The following is a 19,498-nucleotide window of genomic DNA, read 5'->3' on the forward strand; positions in this document are numbered from 1 at the left end:
GCTTTAACCGTTTAGGCTGTGCGATGATGAATCAGTCAATCAGTCAGTCAGTCAGTCAGTCAGTCAGTCAGTCAGTCAGTAACGTTAGAATTTTATATATATAGATAATTCTGTACACTACGATATACAAATTAAAAAATAATAAATTGATTTTCAATTGTAGAAAACGAATGATAACTAAATTTGATAAATGTTATTTTCTACACAAATAATCGAAAAAGGTGTTAGTATAAAAAACTTCGTTTGATATAAAGCAGAAAATTTAAAGATGAATAAAATTAATAGAAAATAATAAAGAAATCCTTCAATATTTTCTATTGTCATTAGCGTTAATATTAGATATTTTATCGCCTTAAATGCACAAGCTTTTTGCCTTGCACATAATCAAACTTTAAAATTTTGTCTTTCGTAACTTCTTTTCAATTTGTTGCGTCTTAAAGGATCATTTGCTGTACAAACCATTTTAAGCGATTTTACCTAAAACTTGAAAATCTTCTAACACTTTTCTAAACAACTTTAATATTTAAAAAATAAAAAAAGAAAACCCAAAGAAACTCTCATATACAAGTCATTGTGCTATAAATGTCAAGTATGCACAAATAGTAGAAAGCAAAGAAATTATGTATGTATGTATAAATAAATAATGAAATTGACAAATATAAAAATATGAATAAATAAAATTCCTTATAAATAATAACGAAACAGCATCTGCAATCATGAAAGACAACAGTAAGTCCTTGAATGACAGGGAACTTAAAAACAAAAACAAAAAAAGTTGAATTTGTATTAACTTTTTAAAAACTAATATTAAAAAAACTTTAATATTAAAAAACCGAGTTGTTGTTGTGAGAAAACGTGTTAGTAGAGAGCTTACTGTTTTGCTTTATAGCAGTCTATACGTATGTATGTTGTATTTATGTGTTGATTTTCTTTCGTTTTTTTTTTTAAGTAGAAAATTGTTTTAAAATTTTATACTTTTATTTTGTTTGGATTTTGATTTTTCCTCTGTTGGTTTTCCAACAAAGTTAAAAACATGAAAATACTTTTTATTACGATTTCAGAAGCCAAGCATAAACATCTGCACTTGGTAATAAAACACATTCTGTTAATAACTTTTTTTCGCTTCTAGACATACATTCATTCAGTCATTTAGTTAGTCATTCATTTATGTTTTCAGTTATGTATATGGTAAGGATTTTATCTTACTTTTACTAAAGTTGGCCAAATTAAAGACAGTATGTCTGTCGGTCTGTCTGACTGACTGTTGGTTTATATACCCGCATAATGGAGAAGATGAAAAGACACTAAATGGATGTACACCATCAAATGAGGTGAGAAAGCAAATGTATGCTGGCAGCCTTAAAATGTTTTACTTGTGTTACTTTCAACCTTTCATCATCTTTTATAAAGCACTAACAACAATAAAAATTACCTCAAGTAATTTCTTTGTTTCTGCCCCTGTCCCTGTTTCTGCTGCTGCAGCTGCTACTACTGAAAGTTTTATATTTCCATTCATTATATGGTCTTTTAGCCATTTTGAAAGTTACCAACAATTATTAGGACTGATGAAACTGCAGACAGACAGACAGTCAGTTACACAAATACAACATATTTTTTTTCTAGAAAAGCTCAGAGAGGAAGCTTGTTATTTGCAAAAGAAAAAAGTTTTTACTTTTATTTTGTTGCGTGCGTGTGTGAGGGGTGTTAAAGTTGTAGAAGGAGAGTGTGTATAACTAAATTTTATTATTTACATTTTCATGGTAAATTAAGGTAACAGTTTATTAAGAAACATTAAAGGTGCTTTTGTAGGACTCCAGGGAATCATCCTTGTTGACTTTACAGTCTTTCTGGTAGTGGTATGAGTGTCAATAAGGAATTCTTAAATACATACATATGTATGTTCGTGTTTTGAGACTTTTAATATTGAATTATTTTATTAAACATCATGTTGTAAGTAATTTGGCAACCAGAACTACCAAATTTATTAATTTTGTTGTTCGTTTTAGTATTACTGCTAAACCAATTTAAACTAAGATTTATATTTTTGTTTTTTTTTCTTTATTAATTTGCCTACAAGTATTCAAGTAGAGGGTTGTTCTTTTCTAAGAAACATGTTTCAAGATTTGAATGCCGAAAATAAATGGGGCTTGCAAAAAATTATTTTTAAGAATCATAGTCAACCGGACAAACGTATGAACAGACATTGTTAAATTGAAAAAAATGTATATACTTATGTTAATATATATAAACTTTTCTGTATAACTGGAAGGTGTTATAGTCCACTTTTTGACTCGCAGATTAGCAGTTAGAGTTATAGAATTTTATAAGGAAAATTTAAACATTAGTAAAAATATTTGGAAAAAGTGGGCGGACTAACAATAGTGGGCGTGGAAATTTCCACATTCATTAACAACTTAATTCTGTTAATGTAGAAAACTACAACTGCAAGAATCCAATAATTTTTGTAGAAATAAATTTACTGATAATGAAAAGATTTAGAACTAAAATAGGAGGACCAAGAATAATGGGCGTGGCAATTCACACTTGTTTTGAATAAGGGAAATTTTAAAAGAAGTAGAAATTTTAAATGATTAAAACACATGTTACCGTAATGAATGACCCCATTATGGTGTTATTAAAATCCCGGGAAAAGAGGTGCCACCACGACCTCTAGCTGCTGTGACTATGAACTGCTGCTATAATTTCACTCCATCGATATTCCCGGGGAAAAGAGGTGCTAACACTACCTCCAGTCTGACGGGACTATAGACTGGTGATGTCATTTCAATCTTTGGACATTCCTTCGAACCAGATCCACGTAGAGGCAATGGATTAAACGCAAATTAACGGGAAGTCTATTATTCGGGATAATAGACTATAGATGACAATAGATATCCTACAGAGGAGTGACTGAGGGACTAAGCTTGGAAAACAAGTTGGTGTTGAATGTGTATTATACAGGATGATTGAAGGGGTATATAGGTCTTGTCAGTCCATAGAAGGGCATGATTGAATTACTTTCAGCTAAATAGTTAGATTGTGAAAATTACAAAAGGAAATGAAAAACTTGATTCATTGATTAATATCATTGAATATAATTTAATAGTAATTGTTTACAGCCGTCATATCTTTAGTTGTCGTAAAGATACATAATTTCAAGGTTTTCTTTTCGATTGCTATTGATCGCTTTCAAATAAAATTAAACACTATAGACAGGGAATGTTTGTAAACGTTTTCAGAAACATTTCTTCTACCCTCTGGTTCCCTAACGTTCTTCTCACTAACAGACCGATGGAAATATATAAACATCGTTTAAGAATGTTATTAGAACTTTGGGTATATGTATGTATTTTTGAGTCTTAAACAAATATGTTAATGTTTTACAAAATAATTATCCGATTCACATTTGATGTCGTATCGTTGTAACATTTGGATGACATAAACATTTTCCAAATTAAATTTTTTGAAACAAAAACAAATCATTAATAACACATACTACGATACATCCGTACAACATCGATTATGAATTGGACAAACGATTATAAAGAAGGATATATATATTGCGAAGGAAACTGTTTGAATGAAGGCTTTTTAAGGAATAGTAAGCAGAATTAAACTAAGCTTTTTTCTTGAAATGATTTAGGTTCATAGTTAGAACATTATTCAAGCAAATTAAGTTTGTATATACTTATTTACTAATATATGGATTTAGGAAAGCATTTTTTTGTCAAGCTATAAATTCTAATGTAATTCTGAATTAAGAAAGCATTATTGATAAGATTTTTAATGCTTTAAATATTAATATAATTCTAATTCAGCAGAAATTTAAAAAAATTTCAATATACACTGTTTTGATTTTATTAAATTTAACGTTTCATAAATGTACTCTAAAATGTTTATCATATTTTTTTACTATATATAAAAAACTAAAGCTCCATTAAATACCACTTTTAGTTGTTTTTTCGTTGATATCAACTGGCGCATTTTTGTAGCTATTGTTAATGAAAGGATCCTTTAAATATATATTTTGTGTTTTGCTAAGGTTGTTGCCTGGATATATATTTTTTTAAATATCTTGTCATATTTTCCCTTTAGAATTGCTGTTTGTTTTTAAACCACGACATCATCAACTTCATTAACATTTCTTTTCATTTAGCTGTTGTTTTAAAAGCGTGGAAAATAATACATTATAAAAACAGCCAACTAGGCAAAAATGTTAAAGCTAAAAAAAACAAGAAAATAATAAATATTTATAAATATAGACCTTCAGTCCTTTGTTGTTGGCTGTTTGTTATATTCATATTGTTTTTTTTTATTTAATAAAAAAAATTTATATACTATATATGTATTTGTATTGTTACAAAATACCGGCTTATGATGGTCTTTGTTAAAGCCTTGAAAATAAAGTTGAGTTGTATTACAAAACATTATTTTGAAAAAAAAAAAAAAAATATATATTTCGTAAACATGTTGCTAAAAATGTTTACGGTAAAAAGTATTTTGCTGCTAGCCATTTTTCATTTCATTTCATTGATTAGAATTTATTTGCAATTTCGAACTTTTCCAGAATTTAAAGAAATGTTGCCAGCAAATGTTGCCAGCAACATGTTTTACACAATACCTGCAACATTTAGTTTTACATGGTGTTTTTCATTTTTTTTATCATGAAGTTTTTTTCTTCAGTTCATGTGATATGTTGAATAAACAAACTGTATTGATTGTACATATTGTAGCAACATGTTGCTAATATCTTAAATATAAAAAAATAAAAATGTTTACTTGTTTTTAAACACATACAGACAAATCTAATAATAATTAAAATTTAGCAGACTTTATTTGAAGGTGGCAAATGAAAAGGATTTTTCAGACACATGTATCTATATGCAAAGGGTTGTTTGCTGTTTCTTTTTAAATACAATAATTTTATTTGGCCTTTAAAAATAATTTATTTTCTTCTCTTTTTTCCCTCTTTTGTTTCTTTATTCATTTTATTCCTTTTTTTATTAATTATTTTATTTTTTTTGTTTTTTTGTTATTCATCAACATCAAGTGAAGGCGTAAAATGAATGCAAAGCATCACACAAACTGTTTGCTAGTAAAAAAATATAAATCTTTATGTTGTTGCCGTTTTTTTTAATGTATCTTTTATAATCTTTAACTTATACTCCTATCTCGGTTAAAATAAACTTTTAAGCGGCCCAAGTCATTTAGCACAGTTACACACTTGTGTATGATATGAAAAAGCACTATAGTTTTATGCCTTTTTCCGGTTATTTAATCTTGTATTTCTGTATCTCTTGTTTTTAAAAACACACCCCCATGAGTTTACTTAATCCTGTAGAGTGAATTCAAATAATATTCAGTTTTTATTGCTGCTACCTCCGCAGTAGTTGTTATTTGACTAATTATAGTTTGTGTTGTAAAACAACAAGGGAAACTAATGGTAAATTGTCAGTTCCTTTTGTTGTCTAAAAAAAACAGGTTGTTTTTTGTTATTATTTACTTTTTATATTTTTTTTTACAGAAATAGACATTTTTTTCATCGCGTTGAACTAAAGTTGATGGGTTGACTGTCAGATTTGTGAGGGTGTTACTTTTTTTACACTTAAACAAATAAATTATTTAAAAATATACAGAAAATTATTAAAATTGAATCAAAATTTAGAAGGAGTGAAAGAAAACAATTGTATGAATTTGATTAAATTTGAAATTGTTTTTGTACTCTACAAATTACTCCCTATACATAATAATTATGAATATGTCTTTTTAGGTCAGATGAATAGGCAGAAAGACATAAAAACAGACAGACACATAGAAAGACTAATGTCTATAAGTCTGTCTGTGTGTTTTGCAAACCTTAGTACAAAAGTATATTCACACCAGACTGCTGGAAACGGTTAACACTAAATGTAAATATTTTCAGTGTAATATGATTAATAGTGGGACTCTGGTTTGTGCTCTTCCTCTACTTCCTTTTTTTTTCAATATAAACTCATTCGTATAAATAATATTAAAGGTGTATAATTTTAAATGAATTAACGTCTGTGTTTCTCTTTCTGTCTCATTCACTGACAATGAATAATGAACTGTTCATAATGAATTAAGGCCAATTTTGTTACTCATGGTCCTTTCAACAGTAATGCACTAAATATATTATTACTGTTACGTTATTGTCTGACTACTTTAATTTATGGAGTAAATGTAATTAGAACTTTGAAATTAAATAATAAAGAAATGTTTGAAGTTTTGTTTTTAATGTCGAGCTTATTGAATGGAAGTAAATATTTGATTGGTAAAAAGTGGATTTTTCTAGATGTTATATTTTTTAGGTGATCAGAAATCGTGGACCAAATCTCAAATATCAGATAGAAATTGATTTCAAACGACGGAAACCAAAATTTTTATTTAAACAAAACAAGTAGAACTCTGGAGCAAGGGCAGATTTTCAGTAAGTGCGTTAGGTAGGTAGTTAAATAGTTATTTGGTTAAGTAGTTAAATAGTTATTTGGTTAAGTAGTTAAATAGTTATTTGGTTAAGTAGTTAAATAGTTCGTTAGTGAGTGCGTTAGGTAGGTAGTTAAATAGTTATTTGGTTAAGTAGTTAAATAGTTCGTTATTTAGTTAGTTAGCCAGTTAGTTGGTTAGTTAGTTGGTTAGTTAGTTGGTCAGTTAGTTGGTTAGTTAGTTGGTTAATTGGTTAGTTAGTTAATTAGTCAGTTAGTTAGTTAGTTAGTTAGTTAGTTAGTTAGTTATTTAGTTGGTTAGTTGGTTGGTTAGTTCGTTAGTTAGTTAGTTTTTTAGTTGGTTAGTTGGTTAGTTAGTTAGTTAGTTGGTTAGTTGGTTAGTTAGTTAGTTTGTTAGATAGAATTAATTAACAATAACATTAGATAAAATCGTATTAATTAATTTATCAGAATTTAAGTATTCGATCTCAACTAATAAGTATTAATTTATTTCGTATAAATGTTATTAAAATCAACAGCTTTTTGGCACTGATTTATCATCAAATTACAAAAGGTTTGTTTAAATTTAACTGACAAATTTCTATGGAAACCCACATCAATCCTGACAAAATAATGATTTAAAAGTCACCTTTCTACATTAAGAGTTCATTAGGCAGGGAGACAGAGGAAAATTATAATACAAGTTTTTTTTGACTGTTTTTAGACTGCTAAAAGTCCAAAGGTTGTCATTGGTTTTGAAAAGGTGCCTTCCTGCTTGACTGACTGTCTAAGTGGTTTTGTTCGTTTGGCTGGCTAGATATTTAAAATGTCGTGATTGAGAAAATATGTTTTGTAATGACAAAAACAGCAATTTTGACATCATTTAACCGCAACCACTGAAATGAAACTGAAGCCTATTCATGCGTCCGTCCAGCTCTTTGTTTACTGATGCTTTAAATAAACTTTGTAATTAATGTAGAATGCTGTTAAAAAGTTAAACCTGTAAATTATATAAACTTAAATCAATAGCGGACAGATTTTCTTATAAAAACAACCTCACTAACCATTAATGAAGTTTTTTAATAAATAGTCTCTTTGAAAATGGTTTCTATTAAAACTTTATTTAAAATAAAATGAAAATAAAGTAAAAATTAACCAAAATTTCTTAAAAAATAACAAATTTATGGCATTTTTGTAAGTATTTTCTATATTTATTTAAAAAAAATTTGCATATGATTTTTTGATTTATATGCAAGTGTGTGTCCCAGATTTTAATTGTACTATTGACATTGATACTTCATGTTGTTTCATGATCATGTTCATTTTCAGTTTAATTACATATACACAAATAAATAATGTTTGTATTGACTCATGTTTATAAGTCAATTGTAAATGAATTAAATAAAATAAAAGCAAAAAGTTGTAAAGAACATCATCTAGAAAATATATTTATATATAAAAAAAGAATCTTGTAAATCAACCAAGCATGAAGGCAAATTTGTTGTTTGTATGTTGCAAATATGTCTGTGTATTTATTTGTTGCAACATAACATATATAACATTGATAATGAAATGAACAAACTAATAGAACACAAAAAAACTGATTCAAACTAATGAATGTCTTGGACAACACTACTCAACCGCACACACACACTCTGTCTTACATTCAATATTTCACTACTAGACGTATGAGTAATATTAATTGAGATTTGATGCAAAACCAAAATGACAAGATAACCCTGCAGTTTTTGTATTCAATAAATAAAAATTAAATTCACACATTAATTTACCATTTCTAAGTAATGTAGACAGAATACGCTTTAAACTTTTTTTAGTGCTGTTCTTTAAAAATAAATTATTTAGCAAAGTCAATTGATTTAAGTTTCTTTTAAGAAAGACACATATTAAAATATCTGGTTATATAAATAAGAAACCCCAAAGGCTAGTTGTAACCAATAGTTTGGGACATGCATTCCAAACTGCCGAGATTAGAAAGCTTCATACTACATAAAGAAACATGTAATAACTCATAAAATCAACAAGAAAATAACAATAGAAGAGAATAAATCGTCTGCAGAGTGTTTGTACACTTAGAATAATTATTAGAAATTTATTTAAATTAGACTAAAGACTAGACTATAGATTAGACTATAAAGTACACTTTAGACTAGAAAGATGTTTTTTAAATGTTGACAGATACAAATTGAACAAATATTATCAAAATGTTAATTTACATATTTATTGGTATTTTTCTAAGTGTAAACACAGCCAGTACGTACTAGTAGACAATCTATTGCATGAGTAATTTACATGGCAATGAAATTTACATACTAACACTAGCAGTTGCAAAAAAAAAAGAAAGCAAAAAGGAAGGAAATTGAGATTTATAAGTGTGAGACAACTAGTCTATTGCCATTACAAACACCATCATACCTCTAATATGTATGTATATCTAGTATAGATGACAATGTAAACAAAGGGCTTTTTTCATTGTTTTACTATTGAACATTTGATGACTTTGAAATTTTAAAATAAAGAAAATTTAATTTGTATCTTTCGTTTTTGTTTTTCATTACAGCAGATAAGACAAAATGTCATTAAAATATTTGGGCTGAAAATGTATGATAAAAACAAATCTGAGAATTATAACAACTGACATCATTAATATCATAACAGAAATAGGCAATAAAGATTCAGTACATTTTCACACTCAATCGTAAGAGATAAAAGAAGCCTAAAGAGTGTGACACACAAATAAAGTGAGTACGTCATTGCAAAATATAGAAAAAAAAAATACCAATAAAAACGTCAAAGATGAAAAACAACAATATTAAATGAGACACAGTTAAATATTGAAAAAAAAAACTACAAAATACATAAAAACTACGTCATTATAGATTTAATAACAGGAACAAAAACCAAATTGGAAAATATACACACACAACAAATTGAGCAAGGTTAGGTGGGTGACACACACAGTGACAGCCCAGCAGCCAAGTCAACAATCTTTCTCACAGCCACCCAGAAAAAAAAACAAAAACAACAACTTCAGCAAAACGAAAAATTTAGAAAGAGTCCAAGCAATCAACCAAATAAACAAACAAACCGCTAGCGAGTTAAACAAAAAATCAGCTACTACTACAACAACAACTACAAATAGTACCTAAAGTGCAAAAAGTATCACCAAAAAAAAGAGCATGCAAAAAAAATCAACCAAAATATTGAGATAAAGAGTAGAATGATGTGTAAAATCATTTCAAACTAAAAAGAAAATTGTCAAATAATTTCTATTTAACAAAACATAAAAATAACTAGAAAAATACAAAAAGCTGAAACGAAATTAAAAATAAAGCAAAATATAAAATAAAATACGATTTCGTGCCGCAAATATCTAAAAAATCAACAACGACAGAAAAAAATTTACAAAAAAAAAGTCTAATAAAGCGGAAGATTTTGTATGTTCCTCATTATGTGGTGAGAAGAATTTTTTGTATCTTTTGGGGCTTTAGTTAAAATCCGTTGGTCCCACATCAAACAAGGCGCGTTAAACGAATTTGTGTTTCTTTGTAAATAAATAAAAAATAGTTAATTTTATTAAAGAAAAAATTTAAAAATCTTCGAAAAAAATAACAAATTCGCAACTAAACGCAGGCAATTGCATGAAAAAAATATATTTAACGAATTTAAAAGAAAATTTATAAAAAAGAAAAAAAAAATGTTTTTGTTGTTTACATGTGTCCGAGTGTTTCCCTAAAAGTGCTAAAAAATAATATAAAAAAGTCCCTTTCAAAATCATACAAATTATATAAAAAAAAGTTTACAATAAATATTTAACAAAAAATCATCTATATTTTGTGAAACAAAAATATATTTATTATACAAAAACAAAAATGTATTTTTTTAAATCTTACCCACAATATGCCACAATATGCTAAATGCAACTAAAATAATAAAATTCTACTATTTTCTACAACATATTTACTACAACTGCTCCTATAGCTGCTACTATTCTGCTGCTGCTACTGTTTCTATAAAGGATTAATTTTGTGATTTATTTTGTTGTTGGTGTAATTTGTATAAACTTAAATTTTTGCGTTAATAAAATATATAAATAACAAGGTAATTTTATTGTTACTAAAAATAATTATTCTATATTTAATGTTTATAGATATTTTGTGGCAAAAAAAAAAAAATAATAATAATAATAAAATTTTAATTAGAAATTAAACGAATTTTTGTAGTACCCTACATAACAATTTAGGAATTTTCGAATTTTTAAGCTAAAGAATTTTATTGTCTGAAGTCAAGCTTGTAGTCTAGTCTATAGTCTAGTCTCAGGTCTAGTCTGTAGTCTAGTCTATAGTCTAGTCTATAGTCTAGTCTGTAGTCTAGTCTATAGTCTAGTCTATAGTCTAGTCTATAGTCTAGTCTATAGTCTAGTCTATAGTCTAGTCTATAGTCTAGTCTATTGTCTAGTCTATAGTCTAGTCTATAGTCTAGTCTATAGTCAAGTCTATAGTCTAGTCTATAGTCTAGTCTATAGTCTATAGTCAAGTCTATAGTCTAGTCTATAGTCTAGTCTATAGTCTAGTATTTAGTCTAGTCTATAGTATAGTCTAATCATTAATCCAGTCTATTGTTCAGTCTACATTCTAGTATATAGGCTAGTGCGTAATCTAGTCCAGTCAAAAGTCTATTCTGTATTCTAGTCTTACATGATGAAAAGGTGAATAAATGTGCAACATTTATTGTGTGATTACAAGCTTTACTTGAATTTATAATTATGTGGGTTGTTTAAGGAGGACTGTCCTACCGTACTTCTAAAACTTCTGTGTTGGCTCCATACAAAGTACCTTTCAGATGTTAAAGATAAATGAAGCTTTGACTTTAGTATGTCAATTGATCTCCTAATGGTTCAAAAATTTAATAACAAATCAGTAAATTCGATTTACGAATATTGGTGAATGTGTATGTACCAAATAAGTTTTAATTAGAAAAAAGTTTAAGAGTTCAAAATACCTCACCGTAGGGTGTCCTAGAAAAAAGAATTATTTTGAAAATATTTTCAAATTATTTTTTGTTCAAAAATAATTTTGCACAAAATTAAAGCAAAATGTGACGTCAATATCTAAATGTTGCTATTGATTTGGCAAATGGGGTGTAGTAGTGACATCTCTATAAATTGTCCATGTATATGTAAAAATATATTTGTATTAGTAAGAGTGTGTATTAGTGTATGTATGTTAATTAGAGTTCATTTAACTTGTTTGACAACAGCTGAGCAATATCGTGGACATGGAATGTTTTTTTCTTATTTTTTTCTTAAATGCGTTCGTTTATTCCAATGCATGTGACAGTTAGACAGAAAGAAAGACAAAGAGGAAGGGCATACTGAGTGACAATTTGCAAACACAACTGATAGATAGATGGTTGATTGGTTGGATTATGGATGGATGGATTGTTTAAATGGGTGGAGGAATAACAATAAAGATGAATAAATAAATAGATAAATTGCTTATACTTTGGCTACATTTGAAATTTAAGTTCTTTTTTTTTGCAATTTTCTTATCGTTTACAGTTCCTTGATTTTCTTAGTTCATTTTCCAAATTATTTGTATACATCTGCTAGCGTTTGTTTTCGTTTTGCTTGAGTTCTTTTCTTTAACAAGCTGAAATATGCTTACGCACCTTTTTGTTCACATATTCTCTGGCTGTGTGACTGTCACTTGTTGTCGTCTGCAAATAAAATTTATTTAAATACATTCTATTTAGTTTATTATGTCATTTTCTTCTTTGATTTCTTTTTGGTGTTTTTTTTTCTTTTAATACAATTTGTTGGATTTTTACTATTTTTAGAAATGTTTGCAAGATATTTAAATTTATTTTTGTTTTTTAATTTACTTGTTTTAAATATTACTTTAAATACTTTTTAATACAGGTGCATGGAGATAGATTGTAACGTTTTCAGTTTGATTTTAGACTCTAGACTAGACTATAGACTAGACTATAGATTAGACTAGACTATAGATTAGACTATAGACTAGACTATAGACTAGACTATAAACTAGACTATAGACTAGACTATAGACTAGACTATAGACTAGACTATAGACTAGACTATAGACTAGGCTATAGACTAGGCTATAGACTAGACTATAGACTAGACTATAGACTAGACTATAGACTATACTATAGACTAGACTATAGACTAGACTATAGACTAGACTATAGACTAGACTATAGACTAGACTATAGACTAGACTATAGACTATACTATAGACTAGACTATTTATGACTTTTTTAACATTTTTATGGTTTTTAAAAATTGTGTGTGACTTGCAAGTTTTACCTCAGTATTAAAGGTTTAAACTTTTATGTATCCTGGCTGATTCCTGTTTATTTTTTTAATGTTTTTTGTTCAATAAAACGATGTCTACATATCAACAAGTTAAGGATATTATTAGCTTATCTTTTGTGTTTTTATGGAAAAGTTTTTTTTCTTGTTTTTGCTACTGTTATGATATTAGATTATCCTTATCTTAACAACTGTTCCAATGTTTAAATGTATTTTTTTCTTTACTTTACTCTTATGTTTTATAAAAACGAGCTGGTACAATTATCTTTATGTCTTACGTAAAATGACCATTTTGTTTGAAAAAATTACATTTGACAAAAAGTCATTTTGTAAAGGAGAATATCCAACATTTTGTGTAAAAAGTAGTGAATAACAAATATTTAGCAAAAATAACAAATTTGTTTACATTCTTTACTTTAAAACCGTTTAATCTATTTACTCTCTTTTTTTCATATTTTATTATCTTAAAAACAATAATATTTTATTATTTTATACATCTACATTAAAATGTTTATTTGCTATCATAATATTTTTCTCTATTATTTAAATCAAAATATGTATGTATTTTTTCAATTGAAATAATTTTTTCAAAATCCCTCAATATGTTAGAGAATAATGCCATAATAATAATCCTCAAATCTATTTATCATAATACATACAAGGAAGAAAAACAAAACAAATAATAAATAATTTGTCATCAAAAATTTATGATTAATAAAACATCTAGTATTTGGTATATTTTTGCAACATCATAAACGTCCTCGTTTCACAGAATATTACAATTGACGCCACATGTATGAAGCAACTAGATGAAAATGAAATAATAATAATAAAAAAACTTATAATCATAGTTTAGCACTTGCAAAAAATTTCTGTAAAATATTTATTTATTATTTCATCGCACATTTACAAATATTTGATTATACCCTATACCACGCAGAGCAAAAACATGATCTGAAAGTAATATATTATGTTAAAATTATGATTGTAGTCTATATATATTATGTTTATTGTAACAATTTTAAAATATTATAATATGATTAGACACACAAAAATAACTTATGTGTGTCAGATGTGTAGCTAAAGTTTTTTTTGTTGTAATGGTTATTTATAACAACATAACATATAATGGTTATTTGTAAGTTTAAATGGTTGTAAATAACATAATAAGTTTTTAATTGTTATCATTATTTAGTTATTGAACAAATAATTATGTTTCAGTGAGTCGTACTCAAATTTATAATTGACATGATTATGAAACTGATTACTGCAACAACAATAACAATTACAGAAACAGCAACAATTTTAAGTTTTTCATAACAATATATTGTTACAGTGAACATAGTCTGATTACAGTAACCATGGCGAACCAAGTTTTTTCTCTGCGTGTGTACGTTTATACTTGCCTTTAGTTAGTTCGGTTAGTTATGTATTGAGTGAGTGCGTTAGTTAGTTAGTTAGTTCGTTCGTTAGTTAATTAGTATGTTAGATATATAGATAGATAGATAGATAGATAGATAGATAGATAGATAGATAGATAGATAAATAGATAGATAAATAGATAGTTCTGCAACTTTGGCAACCTTTTGCGACTTCGGCAATTCCCTAACTGAATCTATTGCTATTTCTCTCTCTTGTAAAATCAGTCCCAAAAGGTGTTGCAACAATCTCAAGTAAATGCATACGACTTCCTACAGTTTACGTCAGGCGTCGTGAACTTTGAAGACAAAATAAAAACAAGCCACAAAAAACAGTAATAGAAAAAGTTTTTCAGTGTTTTTTTTTCTTCATTTTGCCAAAAATACACAAGAGGCAATGAATTTCGTGAATGTTGTACAAAAATATGTATTATGCAGAGGCAGGCATGTTAGGGAAAACGAAAAAAAAGCAAACAACAAAACAACAAAAGTTGCCAAAAATATACACGAAAGACAAAAAAATTGTATTAAATAAAATGAAAATAATAAATAAATTTCTAAGTATTTTTAAAAAAGTTATTTGTACTAACATACAACTGTAACACAGATACCGCAGATCGACAGAAGAGGGTAGGACAGACAGATTTATCTATGTGGATAAGTTTAGTGGTGTGCAAGCATATGGCATGTTGCATGTGGACGAGTAATAAGTTTTTCGTAATCGTGATACCAAACAGCAACTCATAAGATTATTGTCAAGTACATTGTCAAGGCATAAACAAAATTTTCAACGACTATGTATGTCGTGCTGTGTATTGGTTTTTTTTTGTTTGTTTTCTTTTAAACTCGTAAAGGAACTTATCTTATGTGCAACAGCAGTATGCAACACTTTCATCAATTATTTCTATTCTCAACTGTGGGCAAACATTGAATGTTATATTGACGTAGTACCCGTAGTAACTTGTGCCACACCAGCAGAGAAGAAATGTGTTTTTTTTTTTGTAAACTGCAACTATAACATTTCATTCATTTATTTATTGTCATTAAAATGTGAGGACGTGTGCTGCTGGTTGGTTATTTGATGTGTGTCCGTTTTTTTTTTTGTAATATAAACAACATAAATGTCTTTGCTTTATAGTTGAGAAAGGGATGTGTTGAGGGGCTATTTTGTGGGAGTAGCAGGTGGTAGAATGATCTTGATGTTTTAATTTTTTTTTTGCAAATTTCTGTTGTTGTTGTTTGTATTGTGGTATTTGTTGCAGTTTCTTAAAGATTAAAATACGTGATATTTTTTAATGGTACATGACTTGAGGGCTGTTCTTTTTTTCTTATTTTCTACTTTTTTCTATTTTATTTTTAAACTAAAAATTCTAACAATGAATTTGTTTTGCCATCATCAACAATAGTGAGAGAGACTACAACAACAATAAAATATTTGTTTCATTTGTTTCCCTCAAATACTTCCGTTTGAACTTGAATCACACGTTTGTCTGTCGAACTACATTTTGTACACAATGAAATATTTAATACATTCTCTAAATATTTTCATTTACTTTTTATGTGGCAAACTAAAGATATTACTGATCTTTTGTTTCATTCTATGCTTTTTTCTTGCTTCTTAATTACTTTGGCGAAATGGCAAGTTGCATGCAAAATGTTTATTTAATATTTAAAATGAAAAAGAAATACCACAAATTGTTATGTTTTAAAATGTGAATGGTCCACGAAAGGAAAAGTCTATTTTATTCATAATTACTTTAGTAGTAATTAAAAAAATTCTTCAATTTTGTACTTTATATTAAATTTAATATTCTCATAACATTTCTAAGATAATCAAACATTTATTCACTCCGTCAACATCTTATTAATATTTCATTATAGGAGTTGCTTATTTAAGCTTTTCCAACTATAGTATGTAAATTTTTTCCTTAATTCTCCTGTGATTACCACCTCAACTCTCGTTTTAATAACTATGACATTTTCATCTTTCACACCACCCAAATTTAAAGTTTCGTTAAGTATATATGAATGTCTGTCTGTCTATAGCTATACATTGCTATGGATATAATGTGATTAAAGTAGATAAGTACTCGTTACTCGTATATAAATATTCTATGAATTTTGGTTTAGGACTTTGCATATTAAATTATAGTACAACCCCTTTAATCCAAACAATTTGTAATGCTTGAAATTTGTATTAGTACTTCGTATGTAAATACACACACAAATACACCTACAAGTAATCGTGGTTGGAATAGCTAACCATTGTGTTATATATGTGGAATATACGAGGGATAATTGTTTTATTTTGTTTGGTGTGGAACATTTTGATTTGAAAAGCTATTTGTTGTTATAGTAATTTAATGGAAAGTTTTTTAAAATAAAAAAGGTTTTTTTTTTTTTGTAAAAAATGACTTAAAAAAGTTTTTTTTTTAAAGCTTTCCTTTTAAAGAAAATTTTTGGAAAAGAAAAAAATGTATGAAAAAGTTGTTCGTGTGTTTTATTATTATAAAAATGGTATTATTTTTGTGAAAAAGTTTTAATTCTATTTTATAAATGACTTTTTGAACATTTTTTTAAGATTTTTTATAAAAATTTCTTTTTAATGAACAAGTTTTTTGTTTTTTGGTGAAACAGCTTTTTGTTCAAAATTATTTTTTTTGCGTACAAAAAAATGTATTTTGTTGTTGTTTTTTTTTAATTTTTTATGTAAAAATAAGCTTTTTAATAAAAAAGTAAGTGTTTTATAAAAAAGTTTTTTAATAAAAATGTCTTTTTTGCAAAATTTTTCTTTTGTAGAAATATTTTTGAAATTTCTTTATAAAAGAAATTTAATTTGTTGCAAAGAGTTTTCTCTTTTCTAAAATGTATTACAAAAGTTGTTCGTGAGTTTTATTACTATGAAAATGCTCTTATGTTATGTAAAAAGCTTTAATTTTCCTTTATAAACGTACTTTTAACTTTTTGGTAAAAAAGGCTTTTTTTAAGTTTTAATTTTTTATATAAAAGCTTTTTATCTTTTCTGTGAAAAAAGCTTTTCAATAAAAAAATGTTTTATTTAAGAAAAAGTTTTTCTGTGAACCGTAAGTGTTTTTAGTAAACAAATTTAAAACATTGGTAACACCTTTTTATAAAAAATGTTAATTTTTTTTGATTAAAAAGCTTTTTCAAAAAAGTTCTTTTCTGCAAAAAATAGCTTTTTCAAAAAAAACTTTTTTGTTTTAAACCAAAAAAATTAAAAAAATATGTAAAACGTGCTTTTATTTAACAAAAGTTTTTATTTTTTAATATTAAACTTTTTGTATGATTTTAATTCATATTTTTTTAAATTTTTTTATTTTCCACCCTCGTATCTTCCTGTATAAGTTTGAATACATTAAAGTAATCATTAAAAATTATGTGGTAACAATGTGTTTTTTTTCCATATAAATACATATAAAATTTGTATAAACAATGGAATGTGGTGTCCTGTAACATGCATACATATCTACGTAAGGACTAGAAAATATCTGTAAATTTTTAAAGTATATTTCACTTTAAGGAAGTAGTTGAAGAGAATTTTTCTTTTGATTGTAACAAAGTTTTTTGTTCATTCTATACGTTTAATTTGTAAATTTTCTTATGTTTTAGGCAATAAGGAAATCTTCATGAATGCTTATGAGGCCTTAAAACTATAACTTTGTATCTAAAAAATCTTAGTTAAACAGTCCAAAAAAATTAAGCAAATATGGATAATTTTTGGGTATTTTCACATTTTTAATCTAGATGTACTAAAAGTCCTTTATTGGATGAAATATGTAGGTGTGATACATACACCTATTTTTCTATTCACATGTACTTACATTACATACACTAACATATTTATTATTATACTTATGTATGTATATAAATATATGTAATTTATTTACTTTATTTAAATTTATTTTGTATAGTTCTTTTTCATGTCAGTCATGTTATTATTAGCTATTTACTTTATACTTAATATTTACACCATTTCCCCCGAGTATGTTCAAAAGAAATAAAAATTACATTTGAGAATTTCTAAAAAAAACAATTATATGTATATTTTTTTAAAAAGAATTTTTAAGCATATTTATTTTCTAAATAAACTATATGTATATGTGTGTAAATATGGAAATAGTGTTGCTTTTTGAGTATGTGTTTTAGTTACAAAATATGCATACATATGTATATATGCATGTTGGTATTACTGACGGTATAATGTTTGTAATGTCAACCATTATAAAGGGAAATATTGTACATATGAGTCTATTATAAAAATGGTTGAAATGTGTTTTCTTTTGACTTTTTGTTGCTGTTGTTGTTATATCCTTGCTCCTCTACATATGGTTGCTAATATGTCTGTCCATTTTCATAGTTGTGTTTTTTTGTTTTTTTTTTTTTTTTTTTGTGTAACAACAAGCCCCCTAGTGACTTTTACCCAGTTACTCTAGGAAATGAAAGAAAAAAAGAACTAAAATAAAAACTGAAAAAATTAACAATAAGGGCACTTGTGTTAAGGAATAAAAGCAACAAAATCATATAGTACAATAAGCACTTAAACTAACTAAAGACAGTGGGTTAAGAAATCTTAAAATGTTAATATAAATTAATAATAATTAAATTATATATATTATAAAAATTAAAGAATTATTTTATAGATTATGCAAAATGATTGTAATGAAAATCTAATTTCTCTGCTCAATATAAAAAAAAATTTTCTGGCCCACTGTTTTGTTCTTAATGTATGAATATGACTTTACTATAAATTATATACAAAATCATGTTGCAACAACAATGTTACTGTAAACCAAATAGTAATGTTTTTGTTGTTTTTGTTTGCTTTCAAATGAATGAATCATTTGCTTTTAATCTTTTAACAAAATTTTTGTTTAAAAGAAAGCACCAAAACACATCAAAATTAAAAGGAAAACGAACCACTAAAAAGGAAAGGGCGTTATATGTAGGAACTTAATGGACAATCAAAATAAAAGTTTTAACTTGCAGCAACAAAAAAAACTTTGTTAAAGTAAAATGTCTGCACTTTAACAGCAACAACAATAAAGTTAAACAAAAAAGTTGGAAAAAACTAAACAATATAAAAACTACTTAAAAGTTAAGCAAATTATGGTGAAATGCTGGTTGTATACTTTTTTTAAAAAATAAAAAATGGTCCAATTTAAAAAAAAAAAAACTATTTTATTGTATTACAAAAGTTAAGCTTTAGGTTTTTTAATATATGTATTATTTTGTAATATTTTGAGAAAATTTACATTTTGTAA

At 26.6% G+C, this 19,498-nt stretch overlaps 1 protein-coding gene across 1 annotated transcript in view; it reads left to right on the plus strand.

Annotated features, from left to right (window-relative positions):
* LOC111680042 overlaps positions 1 to 19,498 on the plus strand; it is a 116,343-nt gene that overhangs the window by 19,423 nt on the left and 77,422 nt on the right. Inside the window, exon 2 of the mRNA XM_046955145.1 lies at positions 9,022 to 10,562. The gene's annotated coding sequence lies outside the window, so the exon portion shown is untranslated. The remainder of the gene's footprint in view (positions 1 to 9,021; positions 10,563 to 19,498) is intronic.

The sequence above is a fragment of the Lucilia cuprina genome, chromosome 6 (genome assembly GCF_022045245.1).
Source record: "Lucilia cuprina isolate Lc7/37 chromosome 6, ASM2204524v1, whole genome shotgun sequence".
NCBI classification, from domain to species: domain Eukaryota; kingdom Metazoa; phylum Arthropoda; class Insecta; order Diptera; family Calliphoridae; genus Lucilia; species Lucilia cuprina.